Below are 18034 nucleotides of genomic sequence, written 5' to 3'. Positions count from 1 at the left end.
CAAAACATGCTTTTCAGCCTCTGAAAAGCACATTTTGGCCATAAAAACTGAAAATGTCCCCTGCAACCAAACGAACTGTCGGAGACACAAATCTACAATGGACATAGTGTAAAATGGTCCAATTCAAGTAAGTTATTCATTTGGCATCATTCGAAGTGATAGAAATCAAGTTTTAATGAAAATTATCATACTCGGCCAAAACATGCTTTTCAGCCTCTGAAAAGCACATTTTGGCCATAAAAACTGAATATGTCCCCTGCAACCAAACAAACTGTCAGAGACACAAATCTACAATGGACATAGTGTAAAATGGTCCAATTCAAGTAAGTTATTCATTTGGCATCATTCGAATGGATAGAAATCAAGTTTTAAGGAAAATTATCATATTCTGCCAAAACGTGCTTTTCAGCCCCTGAAAAGCACATTTTGGCCATAAAAACTGAATATGTCCCCTGCAACGAAATGAACTGTCAGAGACACAAATCTACAATGGACATAGTGTAAAATGGTCCAATTCAAGTAAGTTATTCATTTGGCATCATTCGAATGGATAGAAATCAAGTTTTAATGAAAATTATCATACTCGGCCAAAACATGCTTTTCAGCCTCTGAAAAGCACATTTTGGCCATAAAAACTGAAAATGTCCCCTGCAACCAAACGAACTGTCGGAGACACAAATCTACAATGGACATAGTGTAAAATGGTCCAATTCAAGTAAGTTATTCATTTGGCATCATTCGAAGTGATAGAAATCAAGTTTTAATGAAAATTATCAAACTCGGCCAAAACATGCTTTTCAGCCCCTGAAAAGCACATTTTGGCCATAAAAACTGAATATGTCCCATGCAACCAAACGAACTGTCAGAGACACAAATCTACAATGGACATAGTGTAAAATGGTCCAATTCAAGTAAGTTATTCATTTGGCATCATTCGAAGTGATAGAAATTAAGTTTTAATGTAAATTATCATACTCGGCCAAAACATGCTTTTCAGTCCCTGAAAAGCACATTTTGGCCTTAAAAACTGAATATGTCCCCTGCAACCAAACGAACTGTCAGAGACACAAATCTACAATGGACATAGTGTAAAATGGTCCAATTCAAGCAAATAATTCATTTGGCATCATTCGAAGTGATAGAAATTAAGTTTTAATGTAAATTATCATACTCGGCCAAAACATGCTTTTCAGTCCCTGAAAAGCACATTTTGCCCTTAAAAACTGAATATGTCCCCTGCAACCAAACAAACTGTCAGAGACACAAATCTACAATGGACATAGTGTAAAATGGTCCAATTCAAGCAAATTATTCATTTGGCATCATTCGAAGTGATAGAAATCAAGTTTTAATGAAAATTATCATACTCGGCCAAAACATGCTTTTCAGCCTCTGAAAAGCACATTTTGGCCATAAAAACCAAAAATGTCCCCTGCAACCAAAAGAACTGTCGGAGACACAAATCTACAATGGACATAGTGTAAAATGGTCCAATTCAAGTAAGTTATTCATTTGGCATCATTCGAATGGATAGAAATCAAGTTTTAATGAAAATTATCATACTCTGCCAAAACGTGCTTTTCAGCCCCTGAAAAGCACATTTTGGCCATAAAAACTGAATATGTCCCCTGCAACCAAACGAACTGTCAGAGACACAAATCTACAATGGACATAGTGTAAAATGGTCCAATTCAAGTAAATTATTCATTTGGCATCATTCGAAGTGATAGAAATCAAGTTTTAATGAAAATTATCATACTCGGCCAAAACATGCTTTTCAGCCTCTGAAAAGCACATTTTGGCCATAAAAACTGAAAATGTCCCCTGCAACCAAACGAACTGTCGGAGACACAAATCTACAATGGACATAGTGTAAAATGGTCCAATTCAAGTAAGTTATTCATTTGGCATCAATCAAAGTGATAGAAATCAAGTTTTAATGAAAATTATCAAACTCGGCCAAAACATGCTTTTCAGCCCCTGAAAAGCACATTTTGGCCATAAAAACTGAAAATGTCCCCTGCAACCAAACGAACTGTCGGAGACACAAATCTACAATGGACATAGTGTAAAATGGTCAAATTCAAGTAAGTTATTCATTTGGCATCATTCGAAGTGATAGAAATCAAGTTTTAATGAAAATTATCATACTCGGCCAAAACATGCTTTTCAGCCTCTGAAAAGCACATTTTGGCCATAAAAACTGAATATGTCCCCTGCAACCAAACGAACTGTCAGAGACGAAAATCTACAATGGACATAGTGTAAAATGGTCCAATTCAAGTAAGTTATTCATTTGGCATCATTCGAAGTGATAGAAATCAAGTTTTAATGAAAATTATCATACTCGGCCAAAACATGCTTTTCAGCCCTGAAAAGCACATTTTGGCCATAAAAACTGAATATGTCCCCTGCAACCAAACGAACTGTCAGAGACACAAATCTACAATGGACATAGTGTAAAATGGTCCAATTCAAGTAAGTTATTCATTTGGCATCATTCGAAGTGATAGAAATCAAGTTTTAATGAAAATTATCATACTCGGCCAAAACATGCTTTTCAGCCCCTGAAAAGCACATTTTGGCCATAAAAACTGAATGTCCCCTGCAACCAAACGAACTGTCAGAGACACAAATCTACAATGGACATAGTGTAAAATGGTCCAATTCAAGTAAGTTATTCATTTGGCATCATTCGAAGTGATAGAAATTAAGTTTTAATGTAAATTATCATACTCGGCCAAAACATGCTTTTCAGTCCCTGAAAAGCACATTTTGGCCTTAAAAACTGAATATGTCCCCTGCAACCAAACGAACTGTCAGAGACACAAATCTACAATGGACATAGTGTAAAATGGTCCAATTCAAGCAAATTATTCATTTGGCATCATTCGAAGTGATAGAAATCAAGTTTTAATGAAAATTATCAAACTCGGCCAAAACATGCTTTTCAGCCCCTGAAAAGCACATTTTGGCCATAAAAACTGAAAATGTCCCCTGCAACCAAACGAACTGTCGGAGACACAAATCTACAATGGACATAGTGTAAAATGGTCAAATTCAAGTAAGTTATTCATTTGGCATCATTCGAAGTGATAGAAATCAAGTTTTAATGAAAATTATCATACTCGGCCAAAACATGCTTTTCAGCCTCTGAAAAGCACATTTTGGCCATAAAAACTGAATATGTCCCCTGCAACCAAACGAACTGTCAGAGACGAAAATCTACAATGGACATAGTGTAAAATGGTCCAATTCAAGTAAGTTATTCATTTGGCATCATTCGAAGTGATAGAAATCAAGTTTTAATGAAAATTATCATACTCGGCCAAAACATGCTTTTCAGCCCTGAAAAGCACATTTTGGCCATAAAAACTGAATATGTCCCCTGCAACCAAACGAACTGTCAGAGACACAAATCTACAATGGACATAGTGTAAAATGGTCCAATTCAAGTAAGTTATTCATTTGGCATCATTCGAAGTGATAGAAATCAAGTTTTAATGAAAATTATCATACTCGGCCAAAACATGCTTTTCAGCCCCTGAAAAGCACATTTTGGCCATAAAAACTGAATGTCCCCTGCAACCAAACGAACTGTCAGAGACACAAATCTACAATGGACATAGTGTAAAATGGTCCAATTCAAGTAAGTTATTCATTTGGCATCATTCGAAGTGATAGAAATTAAGTTTTAATGTAAATTATCATACTCGGCCAAAACATGCTTTTCAGTCCCTGAAAAGCACATTTTGGCATTAAAAACTGAATATGTCCCCTGCAACCAAACGAACTGTCAGAGACACAAATCTACAATGGACATAGTGTAAAATGGTCCAATTCAAGCAAATTATTCATTTGGCATCATTCGAAGTGATAGAAATCAAGTTTTAATGAAAATTATCATACTCGGCCAAAACATGCTTTTCAGCCTCTGAAAAGCACATTTTGGCCATAAAAACTGAAAATGTCCCCTGCAACCAAACGAACTGTCGGAGACACAAATCTACAATGGACATAGTGTAAAATGGTCCAATTCAAGTAAGTTATTCATTTGGCATCATTCGAATGGATAGAAATCAAGTTTTAATGAAAATTATCATACTCTGCCAAAACGTGCTTTTCAGCCCCTGAAAAGCACATTTTGGCCATAAAAACTGAATATGTCCCCTGCAACCAAACGAACTGTCAGAGACACAAATCTACAATGGACATAGTGTAAAATGGTCAAATTCAAGTAAGTTATTCATTTGGCATCATTCGAAGTGATAGAAATCAAGTTTTAATGAAAATTATCATACTCGGCCAAAACATGCTTTTCAGCCTCTGAAAAGCACATTTTGGCCATAAAAACTGAATATGTCCCCTGCAACCAAACGAACTGTCAGAGACGAAAATCTACAATGGACATAGTGTAAAATGGTCCAATTCAAGTAAGTTATTCATTTGGCATCATTCGAAGTGATAGAAATCAAGTTTTAATGAAAATTATCATACTCGGCCAAAACATGCTTTTCAGCCCTGAAAAGCACATTTTGGCCATAAAAACTGAATATGTCCCCTGCAACCAAACGAACTGTCAGAGACACAAATCTATAATGGACATAGTGTAAAATGGTCCAATTCAAGTAAGTTATTCATTTGGCATCATTCGAAGTGATAGAAATCAAGTTTTAATGAAAATTATCATACTCGGCCAAAACATGCTTTTCAGCCCCTGAAAAGCACATTTTGGCCATAAAAACTGAATGTCCCCTGCAACCAAACGAACTGTCAGAGACACAAATCTACAATGGACATAGTGTAAAATGGTCCAATTCAAGTAAGTTATTCATTTGGCATCATTCGAAGTGATAGAAATTAAGTTTTAATGTAAATTATCATACTCGGCCAAAACATGCTTTTCAGTCCCTGAAAAGCACATTTTGGCCTTAAAAACTGAATATGTCCCCTGCAACCAAACGAACTGTCAGAGACACAAATCTACAATGGACATAGTGTAAAATGGTCCAATTCAAGCAAATTATTCATTTGGCATCATTCGAAGTGATAGAAATCAAGTTTTAATGAAAATTATCATACTCGGCCAAAACATGCTTTTCAGCCTCTGAAAAGCACATTTTGGCCATAAAAACTGAAAATGTCCCCTGCAACCAAACGAACTGTCGGAGACACAAATCTACAATGGACATAGTGTAAAATGGTCCAATTCAAGTAAGTTATTCATTTGGCATCATTCGAATGGATAGAAATCAAGTTTTAATGAAAATTATCATACTCTGCCAAAACGTGCTTTTCAGCCCCTGAAAAGCACATTTTGGCCATAAAAACTGAATATGTCCCCTGCAACCAAACGAACTGTCAGAGACGCAAATCTACAATGGACATAGTGTAAAATGGTCCAATTCAAGTAAATTATTCATTTGGCATCATTCGAAGTGATAGAAATCAAGTTTTAATGAAAATTATCAAACTCGGCCAAAACATGCTTTTCAGCCCCTGAAAAGCACATTTTGGCCATAAAAACTGAATATGTCCCCTGCAACCAAACGAACTGTCAGAGACACAAATCTACAATGGACATAGTGTAAAATGGTCCAATTCAAGTAAGTTATTCATTTGGCATCATTCGAAGTGATAGAAATTAAGTTTTAATGTAAATTATCATACTCGGCCAAAACATGCTTTTCAGTCCCTGAAAAGCACATTTTGGCCTTAAAAACTGAATATGTCCCCTGCAACCAAACGAACTGTCAGAGACACAAATCTACAATGGACATAGTGTAAAATGGTCCAATTCAAGCAAATTATTCATTTGGCATCATTCGAAGTGATAGAAATCAAGTTTTAATGAAAATTATCATACTCGGCCAAAACATGCTTTTCAGCCTCTGAAAAGCACATTTTGGCCATAAAAACTGAAAATGTCCCCTGCAACCAAACGAACTGTCGGAGACACAAATCTACAATGGACATAATGTAAAATGGTCCAATTCAAGTAAGTTATTCATTTGGCATCATTCGAATGGATAGAAATCAAGTTTTAATGAAAATTATCATACTCGGCCAAAACATGCTTTTCAGCCCCTGAAAAGCACATTTTGGCCTTAAAAACTGAATATGTCCCCTGCAACCAAACGAACTGTCGAGACACAAATCTACAATGGACATAGTGTAAAATGGTCCAATTCAAGCAAATTATTCATTTGGCATCATTCGAAGTGATAGAAATCAAGTTTTAATGAAAATTATCATACTCGGCCAAAACATGCTTTTCAGCCTCTGAAAAGCACATTTTGGCCATAAAAACTGAAAATGTCCCCTGCAACCAAACGAACTGTCGGAGACACAAATCTACAATGGACATAGTGTAAAATGGTCCAATTCAAGTAAGTTATTCATTTGGCATCATTCGAATGGATAGAAATCAAGTTTTAATGAAAATTATCATACTCTGCCAAAACGTGCTTTTCAGCCCCTGAAAAGCACATTTTGGCCATAAAAACTGAATATGTCCCCTGCAACCAAACGAACTGTCAGAGACACAAATCTACAATGGACATAGTGTAAAATGGTCCAATTCAAGTAAATTATTCATTTGGCATCATTCGAAGTGATAGAAATCAAGTTTTAATGAAAATTATCATACTCGGCCAAAACATGCTTTTCAGCCTCTGAAAAGCACATTTTGGCCATAAAAACTGAAAATGTCCCCTGCAACCAAACGAACTGTCGGAGACACAAATCTACAATGGACATAGTGTAAAATGGTCCAATTCAAGTAAGTTATTCATTTGGCATCAATCAAAGTGATAGAAATCAAGTTTTAATGAAAATTATCAAACTCGGCCAAAACATGCTTTTCAGCCCCTGAAAAGCACATTTTGGCCATAAAAACTGAATATGTCCCCTGCAACCAAACGAACTGTCAGAGACACAAATCTACAATGGACATAGTGTAAAATGGTCCAATTCAAGTAAGTTATTCATTTGGCATCATTCGAATGGATAGAAATCAAGTTTTAATGAAAATTATCATATTTGGCCAAAACATGCTTTTCAGCCTCTGAAAAGCACATTTTGGCCATAAAAACTGAAAATGTCCCCTGCAACCAAACGAACTGTCGGAGACACAAATCTACAATGGACATAGTGTAAAATGGTCCAATTCAAGTAAGTTATTCATTTGGCATCATTCGAAGTGATAGAAATTAAGTTTTAATGAAAATCATCATACTCGGCCAAAACATGCTTTTCAGCCCCTGAAAAGCACATTTTGGCCATAAAAACTGAAAATGTCCCCTGCAACCAAACGAACTGTCGGAGACACAAATCTACAATTGACATAGTGTAAAATGGTCCAATTCAAGTAAGTTATTCATTTGGCATCATTCGAAGTGATAGAAATCAAGTTTTAATGAAAATTATCATACTCGGCCAAAACATGCTTTTCAGCCCCTGAAGCACATTTTGGCCATAAAAACTGAAAATGTCCCCTGCAACCAAACGAACTGTCGGAGACACAAATCTACAATGGACATAGTGTAAAATGGTCCAATTCAAGTAAGTTATTCATTTGGCATCATTCGAAGTGATAGAAATTAAGTTTTAATGAAAATCATCATACTCTGCCAAAACATGCTTTTCAGCCTCTGAAAAGCACATTTTGGCCATAAAAACTGAAAATGTCCCCTGCAACCAAACGAACTGTCGGAGACACAAATCTACAATGGACATAGTGTAAAATGGTCCAATTCAAGTAAGTTATTCATTTGGCATCATTCGAAGTGATAGAAATTAAGTTTTAATGAAAATCATCATACTCGGCCAAAACATGCTTTTCAGCCTCTGAAAAGCACATTTTGGCCATAAAAACTGAAAATGTCCCCTGCAACCAAACGAACTGTCGGAGACACAAATCTACAATGGACATAGTGTAAAATGGTCCAATTCAAGTAAGTTATTCATTTGGCATCAATCAAAGTGATAGAAATCAAGTTTTAATGAAAATTATCAAACTCGGCCAAAACATGCTTTTCAGCCCCTGAAAAGCACATTTTGGCCATAAAAACTGAATATGTCCCCTGCAACCAAACGAACTGTCAGAGACACAAATCTACAATGGACATAAAATGGTCCAATTCAAGTGAGCCATTGGCATCATTCGAATGGATAGAAATCAAGTTTTAATGAAAATTATCATACTCGGCCAAAACATGCTTTTCAGCCTCTGAAAAGCACATTTTGGCCATAAAAACTGAAAATGTCCCCTGCAACCAAACGAACTGTCGGAGACACAAATCTACAATGGACATAGTGTAAAATGGTCCAATTCAAGTAAGTTATTCATTTGGCATCATTCGAAGTGATAGAAATTAAGTTTTAATGAAAATCATCATACTCTGCCAAAACATGCTTTTCAGCCTCTGAAAAGCACATTTTGGCCATAAAAACTGAAAATGTCCCCTGCAACCAAACGAACTGTCGGAGACACAAATCTACAATGGACATAGTGTAAAATGGTCCAATTCAAGTAAGTTATTCATTTGGCATCATTCGAAGTGATAGAAATTAAGTTTTAATGAAAATCATCATACTCGGCCAAAACATGCTTTTCAGCCCCTGAAAAGCACATTTTGGCCATAAAAACTTAAAATGTCCCCTGCAACCAAACGAACTGTCGGAGACACAAATCTACAATTGACATAGTGTAAAATGGTCCAATTCAAGTAAGTTATTCATTTGGCATCATTCGAAGTGATAGAAATCAAGTTTTAATGAAAATTATCATACTCGGCCAAAACATGCTTTTCAGCCCCTGAAAAGCACATTTTGGCCATAAAAACTGAATATGTCCCCTGCAACCAAACGAACTGTCAGAGACACAAATCTACAATGGACATAGTGTAAAATGGTCCAATTCAAGTAAGTTATTCATTTGGCATCATTCGAATGGATAGAAATCAAGTTTTAATGAAAATTATCATATTCTGCCAAAACGTGCTTTTCAGCCCCTGAAAAGCACATTTTGGCCATAAAAACTGAATATGTCCCCTGCAACCAAACGAACTGTCAGAGACACAAATCTACAATGGACATAGTGTAAAATGGTCCAATTCAAGTAAGTTATTCATTTGGCATCATTCGAATGGATAGAAATCAAGTTTTAATGAAAATTATCATACTCGGCCAAAACATGCTTTTCAGCCTCTGAAAAGCACATTTTGGCCATAAAAACTGAAAATGTCCCCTGCAACCAAACGAACTGTCGGAGACACAAATCTACAATGGACATAGTGTAAAATGGTCCAATTCAAGTAAGTTATTCATTTGGCATCATTCGAAGTGATAGAAATCAAGTTTTAATGAAAATTATCATACTCGGCCAAAACATGCTTTTCAGCCCCTGAAAAGCACATTTTGGCCATAAAAACTGAATGTCCCCTGCAACCAAACGAACTGTCAGAGACACAAATCTACAATGGACATAGTGTAAAATGGTCCAATTCAAGTAAGTTATTCATTTGGCATCATTCGAAGTGATAGAAATTAAGTTTTAATGTAAATTATCATACTCGGCCAAAACATGCTTTTCAGTCCCTGAAAAGCACATTTTGGCCTTAAAAACTGAATATGTCCCCTGCAACCAAACGAACTGTCAGAGACACAAATCTACAATGGACATAGTGTAAAATGGTCCAATTCAAGCAAATTATTCATTTGGCATCATTCGAAGTGATAGAAATCAAGTTTTAATGAAAATTATCAAACTCGGCCAAAACATGCTTTTCAGCCCCTGAAAAGCACATTTTGGCCATAAAAACTGAAAATGTCCCCTGCAACCAAACGAACTGTCGGAGACACAAATCTACAATGGACATAGTGTAAAATGGTCAAATTCAAGTAAGTTATTCATTTGGCATCATTCGAAGTGATAGAAATCAAGTTTTAATGAAAATTATCATACTCGGCCAAAACATGCTTTTCAGCCTCTGAAAAGCACATTTTGGCCATAAAAACTGAATATGTCCCCTGCAACCAAACGAACTGTCAGAGACGAAAATCTACAATGGACATAGTGTAAAATGGTCCAATTCAAGTAAGTTATTCATTTGGCATCATTCGAAGTGATAGAAATCAAGTTTTAATGAAAATTATCATACTCGGCCAAAACATGCTTTTCAGCCCTGAAAAGCACATTTTGGCCATAAAAACTGAATATGTCCCCTGCAACCAAACGAACTGTCAGAGACACAAATCTACAATGGACATAGTGTAAAATGGTCCAATTCAAGTAAGTTATTCATTTGGCATCATTCGAAGTGATAGAAATCAAGTTTTAATGAAAATTATCATACTCGGCCAAAACATGCTTTTCAGCCCCTGAAAAGCACATTTTGGCCATAAAAACTGAATGTCCCCTGCAACCAAACGAACTGTCAGAGACACAAATCTACAATGGACATAGTGTAAAATGGTCCAATTCAAGTAAGTTATTCATTTGGCATCATTCGAAGTGATAGAAATTAAGTTTTAATGTAAATTATCATACTCGGCCAAAACATGCTTTTCAGTCCCTGAAAAGCACATTTTGGCATTAAAAACTGAATATGTCCCCTGCAACCAAACGAACTGTCAGAGACACAAATCTACAATGGACATAGTGTAAAATGGTCCAATTCAAGCAAATTATTCATTTGGCATCATTCGAAGTGATAGAAATCAAGTTTTAATGAAAATTATCATACTCGGCCAAAACATGCTTTTCAGCCTCTGAAAAGCACATTTTGGCCATAAAAACTGAAAATTTCCCCTGCAACCAAACGAACTGTCGGAGACACAAATCTACAATGGACATAGTGTAAAATGGTCCAATTCAAGTAAGTTATTCATTTGGCATCATTCGAATGGATAGAAATCAAGTTTTAATGAAAATTATCATACTCTGCCAAAACGTGCTTTTCAGCCCCTGAAAAGCACATTTTGGCCATAAAAACTGAATATGTCCCCTGCAACCAAACGAACTGTCAGAGACACAAATCTACAATGGACATAGTGTAAAATGGTCAAATTCAAGTAAGTTATTCATTTGGCATCATTCGAAGTGATAGAAATCAAGTTTTAATGAAAATTATCATACTCGGCCAAAACATGCTTTTCAGCCTCTGAAAAGCACATTTTGGCCATAAAAACTGAATATGTCCCCTGCAACCAAACGAACTGTCAGAGACGAAAATCTACAATGGACATAGTGTAAAATGGTCCAATTCAAGTAAGTTATTCATTTGGCATCATTCGAAGTGATAGAAATCAAGTTTTAATGAAAATTATCATACTCGGCCAAAACATGCTTTTCAGCCCTGAAAAGCACATTTTGGCCATAAAAACTGAATATGTCCCCTGCAACCAAACGAACTGTCAGAGACACAAATCTACAATGGACATAGTGTAAAATGGTCCAATTCAAGTAAGTTATTCATTTGGCATCATTCGAAGTGATAGAAATCAAGTTTTAATGAAAATTATCATACTCGGCCAAAACATGCTTTTCAGCCCCTGAAAAGCACATTTTGGCCATAAAAACTGAATGTCCCCTGCAACCAAACGAACTGTCAGAGACACAAATCTACAATGGACATAGTGTAAAATGGTCCAATTCAAGTAAGTTATTCATTTGGCATCATTCGAAGTGATAGAAATTAAGTTTTAATGTAAATTATCATACTCGGCCAAAACATGCTTTTCAGTCCCTGAAAAGCACATTTTGGCCTTAAAAACTGAATATGTCCCCTGCAACCAAACGAACTGTCAGAGACACAAATCTACAATGGACATAGTGTAAAATGGTCCAATTCAAGCAAATTATTCATTTGGCATCATTCGAAGTGATAGAAATCAAGTTTTAATGAAAATTATCATACTCGGCCAAAACATGCTTTTCAGCCTCTGAAAAGCACATTTTGGCCATAAAAACTGAAAATGTCCCCTGCAACCAAACGAACTGTCGGAGACACAAATCTACAATGGACATAGTGTAAAATGGTCCAATTCAAGTAAGTTATTCATTTGGCATCATTCGAATGGATAGAAATCAAGTTTTAATGAAAATTATCATACTCTGCCAAAACGTGCTTTTCAGCCCCTGAAAAGCACATTTTGGCCATAAAAACTGAATATGTCCCCTGCAACCAAACGAACTGTCAGAGACGCAAATCTACAATGGACATAGTGTAAAATGGTCCAATTCAAGTAAATTATTCATTTGGCATCATTCGAAGTGATAGAAATCAAGTTTTAATGAAAATTATCAAACTCGGCCAAAACATGCTTTTCAGCCCCTGAAAAGCACATTTTGGCCATAAAAACTGAATATGTCCCCTGCAACCAAACGAACTGTCAGAGACACAAATCTACAATGGACATAGTGTAAAATGGTCCAATTCAAGTAAGTTATTCATTTGGCATCATTCGAAGTGATAGAAATTAAGTTTTAATGTAAATTATCATACTCGGCCAAAACATGCTTTTCAGTCCCTGAAAAGCACATTTTGGCCTTAAAAACTGAATATGTCCCCTGCAACCAAACGAACTGTCAGAGACACAAATCTACAATGGACATAGTGTAAAATGGTCCAATTCAAGCAAATTATTCATTTGGCATCATTCGAAGTGATAGAAATCAAGTTTTAATGAAAATTATCATACTCGGCCAAAACATGCTTTTCAGCCTCTGAAAAGCACATTTTGGCCATAAAAACTGAAAATGTCCCCTGCAACCAAACGAACTGTCGGAGACACAAATCTACAATGGACATAATGTAAAATGGTCCAATTCAAGTAAGTTATTCATTTGGCATCATTCGAATGGATAGAAATCAAGTTTTAATGAAAATTATCATACTCGGCCAAAACATGCTTTTCAGCCCCTGAAAAGCACATTTTGGCCTTAAAAACTGAATATGTCCCCTGCAACCAAACGAACTGTCGAGACACAAATCTACAATGGACATAGTGTAAAATGGTCCAATTCAAGCAAATTATTCATTTGGCATCATTCGAAGTGATAGAAATCAAGTTTTAATGAAAATTATCATACTCGGCCAAAACATGCTTTTCAGCCTCTGAAAAGCACATTTTGGCCATAAAAACTGAAAATGTCCCCTGCAACCAAACGAACTGTCGGAGACACAAATCTACAATGGACATAGTGTAAAATGGTCCAATTCAAGTAAGTTATTCATTTGGCATCATTCGAATGGATAGAAATCAAGTTTTAATGAAAATTATCATACTCTGCCAAAACGTGCTTTTCAGCCCCTGAAAAGCACATTTTGGCCATAAAAACTGAATATGTCCCCTGCAACCAAACGAACTGTCAGAGACACAAATCTACAATGGACATAGTGTAAAATGGTCCAATTCAAGTAAATTATTCATTTGGCATCATTCGAAGTGATAGAAATCAAGTTTTAATGAAAATTATCATACTCGGCCAAAACATGCTTTTCAGCCTCTGAAAAGCACATTTTGGCCATAAAAACTGAAAATGTCCCCTGCAACCAAACGAACTGTCGGAGACACAAATCTACAATGGACATAGTGTAAAATGGTCCAATTCAAGTAAGTTATTCATTTGGCATCAATCAAAGTGATAGAAATCAAGTTTTAATGAAAATTATCAAACTCGGCCAAAACATGCTTTTCAGCCCCTGAAAAGCACATTTTGGCCATAAAAACTGAATATGTCCCCTGCAACCAAACGAACTGTCAGAGACACAAATCTACAATGGACATAGTGTAAAATGGTCCAATTCAAGTAAGTTATTCATTTGGCATCATTCGAATGGATAGAAATCAAGTTTTAATGAAAATTATCATATTTGGCCAAAACATGCTTTTCAGCCTCTGAAAAGCACATTTTGGCCATAAAAACTGAAAATGTCCCCTGCAACCAAACGAACTGTCGGAGACACAAATCTACAATGGACATAGTGTAAAATGGTCCAATTCAAGTAAGTTATTCATTTGGCATCATTCGAAGTGATAGAAATTAAGTTTTAATGAAAATTATCAAACTCGGCCAAAACATGCTTTTCAGCCCCTGAAAAGCACATTTTGGCCATAAAAACTGAATATGTCCCCTGCAACCAAACGAACTGTCAGAGACACAAATCTACAATGGACATAGTGTAAAATGGTCCAATTCAAGTAAGTTATTCATTTGGCATCATTCGAATGGATAGAAATCAAGTTTTAATGAAAATTATCATATTTGGCCAAAACATGCTTTTCAGCCTCTGAAAAGCACATTTTGGCCATAAAAACTGAAAATGTCCCCTGCAACCAAACGAACTGTCGGAGACACAAATCTACAATGGACATAGTGTAAAATGGTCCAATTCAAGTAAGTTATTCATTTGGCATCATTCGAAGTGATAGAAATTAAGTTTTAATGAAAATCATCATACTCGGCCAAAACATGCTTTTCAGCCCCTGAAAAGCACATTTTGGCCATAAAAACTGAAAATGTCCCCTGCAACCAAACGAACTGTCGGAGACACAAATCTACAATTGACATAGTGTAAAATGGTCCAATTCAAGTAAGTTATTCATTTGGCATCATTCGAAGTGATAGAAATCAAGTTTTAATGAAAATTATCATACTCGGCCAAAACATGCTTTTCAGCCCCTGAAGCACATTTTGGCCATAAAAACTGAAAATGTCCCCTGCAACCAAACGAACTGTCGGAGACACAAATCTACAATGGACATAGTGTAAAATGGTCCAATTCAAGTAAGTTATTCATTTGGCATCATTCGAAGTGATAGAAATTAAGTTTTAATGAAAATCATCATACTCTGCCAAAACATGCTTTTCAGCCTCTGAAAAGCACATTTTGGCCATAAAAACTGAAAATGTCCCCTGCAACCAAACGAACTGTCGGAGACACAAATCTACAATGGACATAGTGTAAAATGGTCCAATTCAAGTAAGTTATTCATTTGGCATCATTCGAAGTGATAGAAATTAAGTTTTAATGAAAATCATCATACTCGGCCAAAACATGCTTTTCAGCCTCTGAAAAGCACATTTTGGCCATAAAAACTGAAAATGTCCCCTGCAACCAAACGAACTGTCGGAGACACAAATCTACAATGGACATAGTGTAAAATGGTCCAATTCAAGTAAGTTATTCATTTGGCATCAATCAAAGTGATAGAAATCAAGTTTTAATGAAAATTATCAAACTCGGCCAAAACATGCTTTTCAGCCCCTGAAAAGCACATTTTGGCCATAAAAACTGAATATGTCCCCTGCAACCAAACGAACTGTCAGAGACACAAATCTACAATGGACATAAAATGGTCCAATTCAAGTGAGTTATTCATTTGGCATCATTCGAATGGATAGAAATCAAGTTTTAATGAAAATTATCATACTCGGCCAAAACATGCTTTTCAGCCTCTGAAAAGCACATTTTGGCCATAAAAACTGAAAATGTCCCCTGCAACCAAACGAACTGTCGGAGACACAAATCTACAATGGACATAGTGTAAAATGGTCCAATTCAAGTAAGTTATTCATTTGGCATCATTCGAAGTGATAGAAATTAAGTTTTAATGAAAATCATCATACTCTGCCAAAACATGCTTTTCAGCCTCTGAAAAGCACATTTTGGCCATAAAAACTGAAAATGTCCCCTGCAACCAAACGAACTGTCGGAGACACAAATCTACAATGGACATAGTGTAAAATGGTCCAATTCAAGTAAGTTATTCATTTGGCATCATTCGAAGTGATAGAAATTAAGTTTTAATGAAAATCATCATACTCGGCCAAAACATGCTTTTCAGCCCCTGAAAAGCACATTTTGGCCATAAAAACTTAAAATGTCCCCTGCAACCAAACGAACTGTCGGAGACACAAATCTACAATTGACATAGTGTAAAATGGTCCAATTCAAGTAAGTTATTCATTTGGCATCATTCGAAGTGATAGAAATCAAGTTTTAATGAAAATTATCATACTCGGCCAAAACATGCTTTTCAGCCCCTGAAAAGCACATTTTGGCCATAAAAACTGAATATGTCCCCTGCAACCAAACGAACTGTCAGAGACACAAATCTACAATGGACATAGTGTAAAATGGTCCAATTCAAGTAAGTTATTCATTTGGCATCATTCGAATGGATAGAAATCAAGTTTTAATGAAAATTATCATATTCTGCCAAAACGTGCTTTTCAGCCCCTGAAAAGCACATTTTGGCCATAAAAACTGAATATGTCCCCTGCAACGAAATGAACTGTCAGAGACACAAATCTACAATGGACATAGTGTAAAATGGTCCAATTCAAGTAAGTTATTCATTTGGCATCATTCGAATGGATAGAAATCAAGTTTTAATGAAAATTATCATACTCGGCCAAAACATGCTTTTCAGCCTCTGAAAAGCACATTTTGGCCATAAAAACTGAAAATGTCCCCTGCAACCAAACGAACTGTCGGAGACACAAATCTACAATGGACATAGTGTAAAATGGTCCAATTCAAGTAAGTTATTCATTTGGCATCATTCGAAGTGATAGAAATCAAGTTTTAATGAAAATTATCATACTCGGCCAAAACATGCTTTTCAGCCCCTGAAAAGCACATTTTGGCCATAAAAACTGAATATGTCCCCTGCAACCAAACGAACTGTCAGAGACACAAATCTACAATGGACATAGTGTAAAATGGTCCAATTCAAGTAAGTTATTCATTTGGCATCATTCGAATGGATAGAAATCAAGTTTTAATGAAAATTATCATATTCTGCCAAAACGTGCTTTTCAGCCCCTGAAAAGCACATTTTGGCCATAAAAACTGAATATGTCCCCTGCAACGAAATGAACTGTCAGAGACACAAATCTACAATGGACATAGTGTAAAATGGTCCAATTCAAGTAAGTTATTCATTTGGCATCATTCGAATGGATAGAAATCAAGTTTTAATGAAAATTATCATACTCGGCCAAAACATGCTTTTCAGCCTCTGAAAAGCACATTTTGGCCATAAAAACTGAAAATGTCCCCTGCAACCAAACGAACTGTCAGAGACGAAAATCTACAATGGACATAGTGTAAAATGGTCCAATTCAAGTAAGTTATTCATTTGGCATCATTCGAAGTGATAGAAATCAAGTTTTAATGAAAATTATCATACTCGGCCAAAACATGCTTTTCAGCCCTGAAAAGCACATTTTGGCCATAAAAACTGAATATGTCCCCTGCAACCAAACGAACTGTCAGAGACACAAATCTACAATGGACATAGTGTAAAATGGTCCAATTCAAGTAAGTTATTCATTTGGCATCATTCGAAGTGATAGAAATCAAGTTTTAATGAAAATTATCATACTCGGCCAAAACATGCTTTTCAGCCCCTGAAAAGCACATTTTGGCCATAAAAACTGAATGTCCCCTGCAACCAAACGAACTGTCAGAGACACAAATCTACAATGGACATAGTGTAAAATGGTCCAATTCAAGTAAGTTATTCATTTGGCATCATTCGAAGTGATAGAAATTAAGTTTTAATGTAAATTATCATACTCGGCCAAAACATGCTTTTCAGTCCCTGAAAAGCACATTTTGGCCTTAAAAACTGAATATGTCCCCTGCAACCAAACGAACTGTCAGAGACACAAATCTACAATGGACATAGTGTAAAATTGTCCAATTCAAGCAAATTATTCATTTGGCATCATTCGAAGTGATAGAAATCAAGTTTTAATGAAAATTATCAAACTCGGCCAAAACATGCTTTTCAGCCCCTGAAAAGCACATTTTGGCCATAAAAACTGAAAATGTCCCCTGCAACCAAACGAACTGTCGGAGACACAAATCTACAATGGACATAGTGTAAAATGGTCAAATTCAAGTAAGTTATTCATTTGGCATCATTCGAAGTGATAGAAATCAAGTTTTAATGAAAATTATCATACTCGGCCAAAACATGCTTTTCAGCCTCTGAAAAGCACATTTTGGCCATA

Source organism: Stigmatopora argus, chromosome 24 (assembly GCF_051989625.1).
Source record: "Stigmatopora argus isolate UIUO_Sarg chromosome 24, RoL_Sarg_1.0, whole genome shotgun sequence".
Lineage (NCBI taxonomy): Eukaryota > Metazoa > Chordata > Actinopteri > Syngnathiformes > Syngnathidae > Stigmatopora > Stigmatopora argus.
The sequence above is the reverse complement of the archived record's forward strand: the minus strand, read 5'-3'. Positions refer to the sequence as shown.